Source organism: Lepeophtheirus salmonis, chromosome 9, assembly GCF_016086655.4.
Source record: "Lepeophtheirus salmonis chromosome 9, UVic_Lsal_1.4, whole genome shotgun sequence".
In the NCBI taxonomy this organism is placed as follows: domain Eukaryota; kingdom Metazoa; phylum Arthropoda; class Copepoda; order Siphonostomatoida; family Caligidae; genus Lepeophtheirus; species Lepeophtheirus salmonis.
Window position 1 is genome coordinate 74,776 of NC_052139.2, and position 14,023 is coordinate 88,798.

Sequence of the window (14,023 nt, forward strand, 5' to 3'; positions counted from 1 at the left end):
TTGAAACTTCATTTTTGAGTGTGTGTTTAATATCTTAGAACTCCCTAACAGCTTGATCAATGAAATAATTATGTAGCAACGAGCGTTGGTGACACTTTAACGCGTTATATATATATATATATATATAAAAGGAGAGCTAAAATCCCTGTTGCTCTGTCGGATGGGATAATAAAATCGGATTTTTGTTTCAAATATTCTGCTTCGGCAGAAATTCAAGAGAAGTTATTCACTATTTTTGCTCATAGCTACAAAGATGATTACAAGAAAGAACAACTCTTGTACCAAGGAATCAAGAATTTGAGAAAAAAAGTTGAGTAAAACATCTGAACTTTTAAGAACGAAGATATCAATACAAATTCCAGAGTACTTTATCCTACCAAGTTTCTTATTTCTACGGAGCTACATGGAATGCCTCCGTATCGGTTGTCATTAAAAGTTGAAGTTTAAATGATACATTTTTAAGAAGTATACATTTTGCCAAATTTTGTAATGGTACAAGACTGACTGTTCAGAAAATGATGTCTTGTTTATGTTTTAGTAGCAAACATCAATCTGACAGAATATGTTTTTTATTCCAAGGATACACTTGCGGCCTTCAAATATACCGATTAATTTTAATAAACTTACTTTTCCTATATAATTGAGTTTTACTATAAGGTCAGACATTTCAAGTTGTTGGCCTGGATTTGGCAAAACCAAGTTTAATTATTTTAATTCCTTAAGACAATAATTAATACCTTGTTTTAATTCGATTCACTCTTTAAATTCATCATTATTTTACTAACAGAAGGAAGGTAAAATTAGGCGGCACATTTGACCAAAAATGAAGAAAACAAAAAAAAAAGTACACATCCCATGTATAAATTACTCAAGTAATAAAAAAACTACGATGACCTATATGTACAGTTGTAAATCCTAAGCATTTTTAGTATGCAAGTTTTTTGGTTGATGGTAACCTGAGATGTGTTTTTTTAAGCTAATAAGTAACAAAGAGTAACGCTTAGAATTTATAAGCAGAGATGTAAATCCGGTGAATGTTATATTCTGCCCCATTTTTTTTTGGAATTGGTCATCTGAAAACTCCTGAGTAATTCCTTTCCTAAACAGATTTAATTATATTCAAAATCTGGTTGAACATTCGTGTGTGCTCCTAAAGACGGAGCGTAACACTCAGGATTGGTTACTGAGTTATAATTAGAATTTGAATTGTGATCGACTTCGGAGTAATTCTAGCAAATGTCCTAGTTTATATCCTTTTTGCCTTCCTCTCTTGTCACAGCTGATTTTAGTAGATCTAATGAAACGTCATGAGCATTATTCTTTCTCTCCTCCAAAACATTCTTCAAATTGTCAGGGTTACCATGTTACTTTCCGTTGCTTTAAAAAAAAAAACAATTTTATAGTACACAAGATTTTCAAAGCAATTTAAGTGTAAGTCATTGTTGGATTCATAGTATCATCATTGATGATCGACATCGGAGTAATTCCTGACTATGTCCTTGTTAGATACGGAGGTGGATTTATTTCCTTACTCTCATAGCCGCTCACATCATGACAGCCATACTTCACTCCTCCAAAACATACTTCAAATTGTCAGGAGTACCATGTTAATTTTCCTTCTGTATAAATAGAGATTAATTAAATAATATAGCTAAAATAAAATTCTGACTTTTGATATGGATATATTAAAGATTCTATCAACTTTTTTTTCCTCATCGTTAAATCGGTTCTATTGTCCTTCTACTATTTGATATAATTTTTCCAGAAAAAGTGTAGTTGTATCATCATATAATATTTTTTATTTTGTGTTTTCTTTTTAAAAAAAAACCTCTTCACATTGTGTCAACTTTTCATCAAGTTTTCTGTATTATGGTCAAGCCAGCATGAAAAAAATAGTATATCACCTCTTGTTATATTGTTTGATAAAAGTATTTTAAAGACAAAACTTATTCATTTTTTTTGTGCTAAGGTAGTAAGTTACGGATCCTTTTTGCGTTGAAGGAATTGAAACATTATCATTAAATGACATAGTAATTAAAAATAAAAAATATTTATGATAAAAAATAACATAATAAGCTAACTGCAGTTGCGTAGAGAATGTAGGGAGTGAAGCCAAATAAAAAAAAAGAACATGGACAAGAATTACTCCGATGTCAATCTTACATCAACTGTCCAACAAGGACATACATTTATAACTCTACAACAAATCCTAAGGTTTACTCTCTGTCTTTTATGAGCTCAAGCAAATGTTCCATCCCGTTTCCTATATATCAATGATATGTTGCATATAGTAGGAAAGGAAGTTGACTCCTCAAGAATTAAATAATAATGACACCATCTAAGCAAAAGAAAATTTACTCTTCAGTTTACCATCTCCGAGAAAAAAAAAGTGGATCTAATAAGTGCAGCCGAATTTCATCACTATTTACGGGGATACACACGTATGATTGCACTTTATAACTAGATGTTATCTCCTCAAGAATGAAATAATAATGATAACAGCTATAGAATATGAAAAAAAACAAAAAAAAACGTTTTCAGGTTGTTGACTCGAAAAAAAAAAGCACCTAAAAAAATACCACATAATATGTCTCCTTCAAAAAATTGTTGATATCAACCGAATAAATCAAATTAATCAAGGTATGTAAATGTTGAGTAGACTATTTTTTCAAACAAGAGTTCTGTAAAGTAATAGAAAGACAAAGAGCTGATTATATCTTTTGCCAATGATAATGCAATATTGAGTCCTAATGTACCTGTTGCCAAAAATAAATTACAAAGGAACTTAAATATCCATTTTGAGAAAATCACAAGATATTACCGTATTTGCAAATCATCTTGCATCGTACAAGGATCCATCATGTAACCATAACAATTTTTGTAAAAATAATATACCATATATAACAAAGATATATTAAATCTTTATCAAATTCCAATCAAATTATCAGACAATTCACAATTTAAAAAGTATCTTGTAAAATAGTCTTTTATATCACAAATTAAACTATTCCAGGCACAATAGATTATAAGGAATGTTACAAATTCATGTATTACTTATCTTCTAGACTTATATTAAAGGAATGATGCTTTCTACATTGTTTATAATATTTCATTTTATTGATCATCATTTTAGTTCTTTGTTGATTTCATTACTCTTATTTGAAGTATGAGAAAGAAAGTTAAATATCTATTTACTGCTTATAACTACTGTTGTTTCGGTCCTTTTTTTAAGACGTAAGAAAGGTCCTCCATATAAGTTCTAAATCTAATAAAGTTCGGTCCTTAATTACGTCACCCAACTGTATTCTTCTTTTCGAAGGAGTGGTCCTAAGATTCTTGTAGGGACGGATACAACACTACTTATAACTAATGAGCGATGAATAATAACAGCTGACTAATATTTATATATTTATTATAATTAGAGATGTGGAAAATATCAAAATCCTCGTCAGCGTAAATTTAAAAAAAAAGTTTTTTTTTTTGTAACCTGAAAGTTATTAGTGTCCTAATTCATTATCAAATTGTCCACGAAACTATAAACCAAATGGCGAAGCACCCCCATTAGGGATAGTAGATTATTTGTCTATGTGAAATCCCCCCCTCTACAAGATGTCAGTACCTCACAGGACATTACTTTATCTTTTGCTCTCATGACGTATGTAACTCTTCTCCCCTGCGCAGAATTCACACTGTTAACTACAGTATGTCCATACATCAGTGCAAAAGGGTTCAGAAAACACCACAGGATGTTAGTTGAAATTCAATATCCGAAATGGTGAGAAAACACACGTTGGAGACCAGCACCAAAGCCATGATAGAGGGTGGATCAAGCCCGAGCGACGTTGCTCAAAAGTTACAGATTCCTCTCAGGACCATTGAGAATTGGGGTAAGAAAAGGAAGGATGAAAAAAAAACCTTACAAATCAGAAGGGTCGAGGAAGGAAGAAAAAAATTAGCAAAGTTCCCAAACTGGCGATTTCAAAATCCTTTACCAAAACTAAGCAAACCACAAGGAAACTTGCAGCAAGATTGACTTCAAAGGGCTATCTAATATCCAATTCATCTGTCCTCAACTACCTGAGGCACTCCTTGAATGATTTTCCATATACACCTTGTCTGCACCCCGAACTTTCAGAAATCCAAAGGAAGGCCCGGCTTCAATTCTGTCGTGAGCGGAAACACTGGACTGCAGATGATTGGAAATGTATCCTCTTCAGTGATGAAAGTCCATTTGAGCTATTTAATGACCCCAATCCCCCAAAAAAATCGGGTTTGGGCAAGAGATAAAAAAGATGTGGAACCCACTCCAACTGTGAAATTTCCTCTGAAAAGTCAGGTTCGGGTGGTTATCGGCCACCAGGCAATGTGAGAGGATGAATTAAAAAAAAAAAAACTGACAAAAGCTTGGGAAAAAATTTCTCCATATACTTTGAATAATCTTTATGAAGGGATGGCAAAACGCATAAAATAATGTATCAAGCTTTTAGGGTGTCATATTAGGAAGTAAATAAAGTTTTTCGCCAAAAAAAATTACTTGTTTAGGTTATTTCATGATTTTTAAAAAAAACCACCATCAATTTTTGGACATACTGTAAATGAAAAGGATGGATTTTTGTACGTTAAGTACTTAGTTTCATAGCACCCAAACACATCTAGCAGACAACAAAAAGTGATTGTAGACATATATTTTTTCACATATATTGATCATGTGGTTTAGGTTTCGCCAATTGTTTTATAGTTTTGGGCCTTCCTATTTTGAAAATTCAAACGTATTTGTGTGCACAATAGTTTATAGCTGTAAAAAATACCACCTGCAGCGATGTTTAAAAAAAAGTGAGCCGACAATTACGTAGTAAACCTGAGAGTTCGAATAGTGTTTGAGAGAAAAAAAAATCTTAGCTGTTATGACGTTTCATCAAATTAGCTACAAGCTGCTCTGATATGAACGAAATAAACACAAATTCGACCGTGTATATAACAAGGAAAATGACACTACTCTGCGTCTATTAGGGACTGACACTTACAAGGGTCATTTGAAAAGTCCACGCAAAGTCCGAGAGATGTCACTACTGGGCCGTATCGAGGTTATGTTTAGTTAATATAAACTCTTGGAAGAACACACACCAGCATTCAGCCAGATTGATCTATTTCTTTCTTTTTGGCATTTGTTTGAATCGAGGAATCGGCTCCTAAAGATTATGGCGAATTTCTTTTGGATTCGCAAGGAATAATCCTCATCGACTATCTGGAAAAGGGTAAAACTATTATAGGTGCATATTATTCATCGTTATTGGACGGTTTGAAAACCGAGCTGCAAGAAAAACGCCGACGATTGGGCCACAAAAAAAGTCATTTTCCATCCCGACAATGCACCGGCTGGAACCTCAACAGTTGATGTCGCAAAATTAATAGAAACATGGCTCCAACTCGGTATGCCCACAGTACTAGCAATCTCATACACCTTTACTCTTCTGTCATCCACCACCATATCATGGTTTTTATCAATGATTTCTGGAGGAGTAATCTCAGCACGGCGTCCAAAACGTTCAGCGTCACATATGCCTATATGTCGACTCCGAAAATTTAAAAACAACTAATAAACTGTTCTAATCAAAGATGCAGAGAGCCTCTAATGTTTAACAAGAAATATTCAGCATTACTCTATGTCATTTATGGACGTTCACACTTTATACTTACAAGTTATCTCCTCAAAAATAAAAGAATAATGGTAATAGCCCCGTAAAATATAAAGATACTGTTCAAGTTCCAACTACAAAAAGTATCTCACTTGCATAAAGTAATATTTTTTACATCTCCGGTTATAGTCGTCAGTGATCTTTGTCAGTAGATATGTTGTCTCTCAAGTTACATTATTTTTATGATATTCTCATATATAACTGCAATTTCGACCATTTTAACATCCCTAAAATCTACTATTATCCCTCTAATAGTTTGGAATACTTTCTACAAATTTTATTTAATATTTATCTATTAATTATGGGCGCAGGTCGAATTGTATATTTCACAGATATTTAGGCCGCAGTTCCAATAAAAATTCAATAATCTTTTTCCTATTTTTTTCAAAGGTTGTTGTTGCAAATAACAACAAATTATTAATAATATATATTTATATAAACCTCTAAATAATATTGTCTTTATTTGTTAAACTGTAAGTGCAGGAACATTTATTGGACTGAACTCTTAAAATTTGTAATCAATATTGTTCAAAACTCAATCTTAATTAGAAATTTATAGTTGAAAAACCTATAATTATGGTTTAATCTACTTATCCTATTAAAAATTCCATTCCATTGATGAAGTAGTCAAACTATTTGTAGCTGAAATATTGCAGGCCGATAAAAGTTGTAATAGAGATGTAAAAAATATAAACTAAAAAGGATGCGATATTTTTTTTCTAATTGTCGACATGAGCAGTGTTTTTTATTTCTAAAGCTGTCATCAGTATTCTTTAATTCTTGAGAAGAGAATATATATATTTAAAGTAAAGTTTTTCTGTATTTCTATTTGTCAGCACATGATCCATTTTTGAAAGTGTGTTTAATATCCTAAAACTGCGCAACTATTGGATCAAAGAAATGAAGCATCCAGCTATTAAAGATCAGTGTATCTAATTAAAAGGAAAAAAGAGGTAAATATCTATAATTATTAAGCAAACTTCAAGCAATGCCTGGTACTTTAGCATATATATTATAAGTATAAAGTAACCATATTTTGCGTGAATGACGATGAATACCACTATAGATTTATTAGAAAAGTTTGATGCAATGCCCCTGGCTATAAATAATAAGTTGAGAAAAAAGTAATTTCGTATTTTTTGCTTTATTTCAAAACTTTATAAGAAGTGTTACGACCATTCAATTTAAGTCAAGTATGACCTTCTGTTACATCTGTTATACCTCTTGGCAAAAAACTTGTACCACCAATTTAAACAGTGGAGAACAAATTTGTATCCCCAAGCGAGTTGCCCATAGAAAGAAAAAGGTGGTAGTCACTTGTTGCTGGTTATAGATTGTTTGATGGATGCACTAGAACTTTGCATCCGAGCTCCCGGAGCTTCTGAGGCGTCATAAAAGATGTGTGAGGCCTGGTGATGTTTTGTTGTCTCCTATTCACCAATGCTGGCCGCTTCTGTTCGATTGCCAGCTTCAAATGGTCGAGTTGTTCACATTAGAGGGTAGAAAAAAATTTTGTTCGAACTACTCTTGTGCAACACAAACTGAATGAGTACTGTCCCGTATACATTACAAATTTTCTCAGTCGCTTTCGATGCGTTTTTCCCTTTTAGATTGTAAAAATGTAAAGTATGGTAAATGAAAATTGTCAGGTTTAAAAAATCATTTATTTATATTTATGACGTATGTAGACAAATAATTACAAATTCGTCATTAGTCGTTTTTTTTATTTATTGTGTCTTCAAATATTTCCTCCCCCATAGCAAAAAAAAAAAAAAAAATGATACACGAACATATTATCAACCTCCAATGCGTGAAATATTTATAAAAAGTTTCCTTAAATGAACGCCAATTATTACTAATTTTTTTTTTTTACGCATAGGAATAATAAATATTGTATGTATATTTCAAGGTAAAAACCTTATTCGTGATGTGTCAACATAAAATAATCTTGAACAGAAATAAAGAAAATCCAATTTGATTTTTACTTAATAAATACATAAAGCCACATAAACACTTCATACATTTGAGTCAATTATAGGCTTTATATTGAACTTTGTGAGATGAGTTAAAATACCTGAGAATTTTAACTGTAGCTTAAAAGCTTTATTTTAAATTAAGAAAACTTATAGACCCTTTAAAATAAAAAATATCATTCACTCATTCTTTTATTGCTATGATCAATTTTGGCTACTTCAAGTGCAACTATTGGTACACTCATAGGGTTAATAAGATAAACTTGTTATTAGAAATTGATGAATATTCGTCGAAGAATACAAATGGAATCCAAACTTAATTCTTAGATAAATATTGCTATCTTGCTTATGTATTGACGGGCCATTCTAAGGGGGGCTGATTGAATTTTTTTCTGCCAGGAAAAACAAAAAAAAATGGTTCAAAAACTCAAAATTTTATTAACTTATTTGAAAAAAAAAATATTTAAAAAAAATGTTGGTAAATCACAAAGGCTGCATCTTATTCGATATGGTCTCCATATGAAATAACGACAGCCTCAATAAGGTGCTTAAGCTGCCACACCGATTTAACAATTTTGCTTTCGAAGTAGTTGGCCTATACCTTGGAGATGTTTGACTTCAGGCCCTCCAAATTTCGCTGTGGGATGGCATTTGGTTGCCTCCTCCTCATTGATTTGGGTCCGACTCAAAACAAATACAGTATTAAGCATGGCTTATACATGAAGAAATTACAAAATCAAAAAATCGCAGAATATCTCACAAAAAAAAGTACTGAAATGCGATTAAATTGATCAGAAATCCCGCGCTCTGTTTGTACTTTGAATAGCTATTTATAACGACTAACAAGATGTTGACGTTATCTTAAATATTGTTTACGTGCATTGTACATACAATTGTGTTGCTTAATTCTAGATCCTTATCTAAATTCAAAGAAATATTGAATCTATGTATGTAATGAGCTTAAGTATGTATGTATACATGAGGTTGGTATTAATATTGATTCATATTACCTTAACAATTGTATGTGGTTTCTGGGATAATGTATTTTATGGTAGAGCAAGTAAATAATGAAGAATCATAGAGTGTATATAGGTTTTTAATGTTGAAAGAATTATTGTACATGTTTATTTGTTTTTCTATAGCAACATACCATTGACGATGTTATAAGGTGTAATTAACTAAATAATAAAAAAAACCATGGCCTAGTAGATAAAATCCTCCATATTTAATTTAAGAAGCACTTGATCTGTTGAATCTGAAAAGGGAAATATACATACCACGTGCCAACTTATCGGTGGTGGGGGAGGGAGTCAGCCATGTTGCTCTGTATAATAAGCCAAGGTGACATAAATCACGTCATAGGGGTCAAGGGGGAAAAAATGTGAGAAAATAGACAAATGAGTATCTTTCGACGAAAAAAGTTCATTTTAGAAGTGAAAAGAAATATTTTACTTCCATTATATAAAGTTCGGTTTCAAAAAGCCTATAAAAGGGCCCTTAAGAAAAGTTCAGTTTAATCCTATTTACACTTAAGGAAATAGTACAGTTTTTGATTGTAAGATTTAAATCAACTTCATCAAGAACAACATGTAAATTGTACAAATATTATTATTATCATAATAATACCTCATAATATGAACGAATATTTCTTAAAATAACCTCATTCTGCAGCCACCATGACCCCCAGTTTGGTCCCTACGGCCTTGAATACTGTGACGACTTGGTCATTGAACAAATCAGTACACTTCTTCTTATCGAATGCCTTCAGGGAATCAGCATTGCGGTAGGGAACTTTGCAGACCTTATTGTACAAGAAGCTCCATATAACATAGTCCAATAGCGAACTATCCGGTGATGAGGGGAGAAACACGTTTAGAGGCCAGAAAGTGAGGAGGTTTTCCTAGTACAAAGCTTGCGTTATTATAGACTTATGACCAGGTGTTGAGTCTTGCTGTAACAGTAATGACCTTCGGAGTAGTTGACATCCAACCAGGGCTTCATCACCTATTGGTACTTGTGAGGATTTAGGCATCTCTCAGTAACCAAGGATAATGAAATTACTTACTCTATAATAAAACAGTTGAATATAATCATGGTTGCCAATAGGTGATTGTATAGCCAGATATGTAAGAGACTCAGATTCCAACAGTACTCCTTGTCCCCCTACCATGCCCCCATTGAAGTCAAAAAGTATCCGGTAGGGAGCGGAGTAGATCTGAAATCTTTTTCTGAAAAAAAGCCATTCGATTAAAAATAAACTAAATGACACCCCTATATTATCTTTGGGGAAAATATTCAATCCTTCCCTCCCCAAAGAAAAACCCTAGCACCTGCAGAGATTAAATGTCGTGGTGCCTTCAGTTATTTAATTTTTTATACGGATGAAAAAGATTGACCAATTAGACTTTCAAGTGAACAAAGAGTGTAAAAATATCTAAATAAGAACAAAACATTGTATAATTTGAAATTCAAATGTTGCGATGTGTTTTCATTAATAATAAAGAATAACTTTGCAATGCAAAGAATATGTTATAATTGGGTTGGTAATTGAAGCACTTTTTTGAGATATTTGAAGCACTTATGAGGAACTTGAAAGTAAATGGAAGATCTCAATAAGTGGAGGAAGTTGTGATTTTGTATCTTATGAAGTATTCTGCGGGGGAGGGAGGAACTTGGAGTCCATTCACAGACTGAGGAATGAGCCCGGAGGAGGATCCCTCTCCACCTATTCCAGTAATATATTCTTCGTTTTGCAAAAGTGCCATCTCATTGCATTTAGTGCAGTTATTTCCTTATTGTTAAAAGTTTGCAAAGATTGAACTTCAACTATCTGCTGTTGTTGTCTCCAATTTGGAAATAGAATGTATGCATGAGGTGTGGGCGAAGTTATACAATCCCAAAACAGTAACATATTGAAAAATTATAGATTGTGGTTCTTATTTAAAAAAAATAAATATTAATAACATGGAATGTAATTCTTAAAAAAAAATAATTGCCATAATATCTAATAGTAAGATATTTTACAGTTGTTGTGGAAATACTGAATTGCTTGCATAATTAATATTGTGCACATCAAAATTGGATCCTAAATTTGTAGATTACTTTAACACCCAAATTTCCCCATACGTTGTTGACCTCTCTCAAATTGAGTATTTTTCTTCAAGGTTATGAATTTAAAACTAAGCTACAAATATTTTTTAAAGCTTATTTAATTCCCTAGAAAAATATGATGCAATGACGATTAACGTATACACACGAGGTGAATGCACTTACGTATTTTATTTATGGATAGTTTTTTCAAGTACAATTCCCTCACGATCATCAAAGTAGAATATACATATATACTTTATAGGTATTAAGAAATAATAAATCGAAGTATGTACAATATTATTTATACTTTGTATATAAAATATTTGAATGTGAATAAGGATAAAATATTGCTAATAAATGCAACAAGGATTTATTATCCCTATAAATAGATTTTCTCTTTTCTTTTCTTATCTTCAATTTCTATTTAAGGGGATGAGAAAAGTCTTGATACCATTTCCAATCGCATTTTTTGATAAGATTAGTGAGTTTATTAAAAAAGTTCCTGCCAATTAACTGAAAGCTTAGATTATCAGCATATATGTGATAAACTAAAGAGGCAAGATAATCACGGTGGAAGAGCTTACATTAGTGTTTTAGTTTGCACCAGCAGGGCAAAGATTGTTTCTCCCATGGAGGTCTGATCACTAACATCTTCACAAAAGCCAGGATACGGTACTTGATCAGAGTCTTAATGTTTCTTCTTGCATTACCAAACCAAACTACAAGGTATTTTTGCTTGTTGTAGATTAGGGGTGGATCCGGCAAGATAATGTCGGACTTCGGCATAAGTTGGTATACAGATGTTGTGTTTCAGGGCAGCCTGCGGGCTTTCGGGCCAAAATATGAGAATATATACAATAAAGGTAATCCAATATATACTGATGAAAGCTCAAAAAATAAGTCCGTAGGGGCTGATGTCCAGTAAGCATGGAGGCCAAGGTCCAACATAGTAAAAATAATAACTCTGAGATCTAGATTAATGTTGATCTCTTTCCATCTTGTAGTATTTGTATAGCAAATTATCTACCACACTCTTCCAGATCAGCTTTTTAGACAAGTTGAGATCCCTAGATAGGGACTTCATCGATTTGGATGACTCATCATTTTTTGATTTTTGCAAATTTGCAATGTAATCCTGATCCTTCTGGCAGTTTGACCTCATCTTGTCATCAGCACATATTGCTGTAGATTCATAATCACCTTCAGACTCTTCCAGTTTCTTCCTTGCTCTCCAAAAAAAATGACTTTCCCCGGTATAATAAGTTTGCAATCTCATCATTGTATCATCCAGTCCAGATTTGGACAGTCAGCCTTTTCCAAGATTGTGGAATAAATACATTGTTGATCGGTGCCATTTTTTTAGCAGACCTCAAAAACTTCTGGGTAGCCGCCAGAACAACAAACAACGTCCCAACTTTGAAAATAAATACTAAAATTAATATTTTTGAAAAATCCATAGCCTTTTACAAAATTTAAGGCAAAATACCTCAACATTTAAATAAGAATAAAATCGGGTTTAACCTTGTTTTTTCTTTTGTTGTCTATGAAGGCTTTTCATGACTGAGTATTGAGTGGTATTTATTTTCATTGTTCATTCAAAAATGCCTTTGAATCAAAGTAGGAACTACATCTAATTGCTACTATGAATCATTGAACTAATGTGAGTCACGATTTCTTTTCCTTTCTTCCCAGATCTTCTTGAAACATTTTTTTAAAATTACTACTTTTGATAAATTCTACCTTCAAATAAACAGGAAATAAATAATCACCACTTTTTTGGATGATTTGTAGACAATTCATTTAAATATTAAACATATTCAGGTTGTTAAATCAAACTGGCGCTTGTGTGCAGCGGCAATTTTGTTATGATGCATTTGTTTGATGGGTCTCTTTTTTTTTTTTACCGGAAAAAATATTGTTGTATCACCAAAACTTTATCAAAGTTTTGGTGATCGTGGGGATTGCTGGTCCAAATATAAAGAAGAATGAATTTACAATAGAGGATCGACGTTGCTAGTTGTATTATTGAGCAAATATGGTTATGATACTTACAAAGGCCTTGAATTGTATTTTCGTTGTATCTTTCGGATTAAATAAATAGAAATTGATCAAGAAAAAGTATTTAACTTTTTTAGAACAAAAAAGTAAAATTTTATGGACTCATAAACAATTTGTGAAAATGTTTTAATCCTGTAATGACTAGTGTTGAAACTTTGTCTAGGATTTTTTTACACCAATTTGGACTGATATTTTAGTCCCAACTTCGAATTCAGATCGTAGACAGAAATTTAATCGTCTTCAAATCATGAACCGCATTTTTCCCTACTCCTAATTTTTGAGCTGTACAAATATGGTTTATGTAACTCATTTAACTTCCTGTGACATTTTTTTTCCAATAATCCCCATTTTGAAACAGAATTTACATCATTTATCTTCAATAAAAGCGCTGTAGACCAAATTGAAGATGAAGCTAAATTCCTTTAAAGGACGGAATTAGTTCGATACACTAAAAATCTTATACTTTGGTCTCAGACCGGTCTACGAATTTATTCTATTGAACTTAATATTTGTAGGTTTGATACTCAGTCGTTCATAGAGAAGGAAATATGCTTATTATGTATGGACTTCAAAGACAATCCCTTGTTCAGATGAAATTTTTTTATGTTATACTTAGTCAATGCAACTCCATCTTCCTATTTAAAGGAACATAAAAAAAAACCCCCCATTCTTAAGGTATTCTTTTATCTTTTTTTATATCTTTCAACATTCAAGGTCAATGATAATGTATTATTACTATTTTTTGTATCAAAGACTCCTGTAATATTAAATAATTTTTTTGGAAATATTAATCATATTATAAGGATCATAAATCAGGAATTTTCGTTAAAGAAGGATCAAAAGTTCACACAGGAGTTGCCAAAGAACCCAGTAAAGTAAGAGAAGATTAAAATTAACTAATAATTTTTGAATTGCAATTTATCAGTTTATTGTACCAAATTGCACAATTACCCTTTTACTCATGATATATCCTCAAAGTTTATATGACAACTTGTCACAGAAATGACAGAGTCCACCACCCTTAATCATATGTTCAATGTTAGTTTCCAAAAAATGATTTTTACATCAATTTCTGGGTTACTTTTCTATGCTTGAGTAAATGTAGGAAAATCCCAATGTGTAGAATAGAAGAATGAGAAAGGGTGGGGTTGGCTGAGTTTCTAGCCTATTTTGAGAGACATGTAAGCTTTGGAATACACACACGTT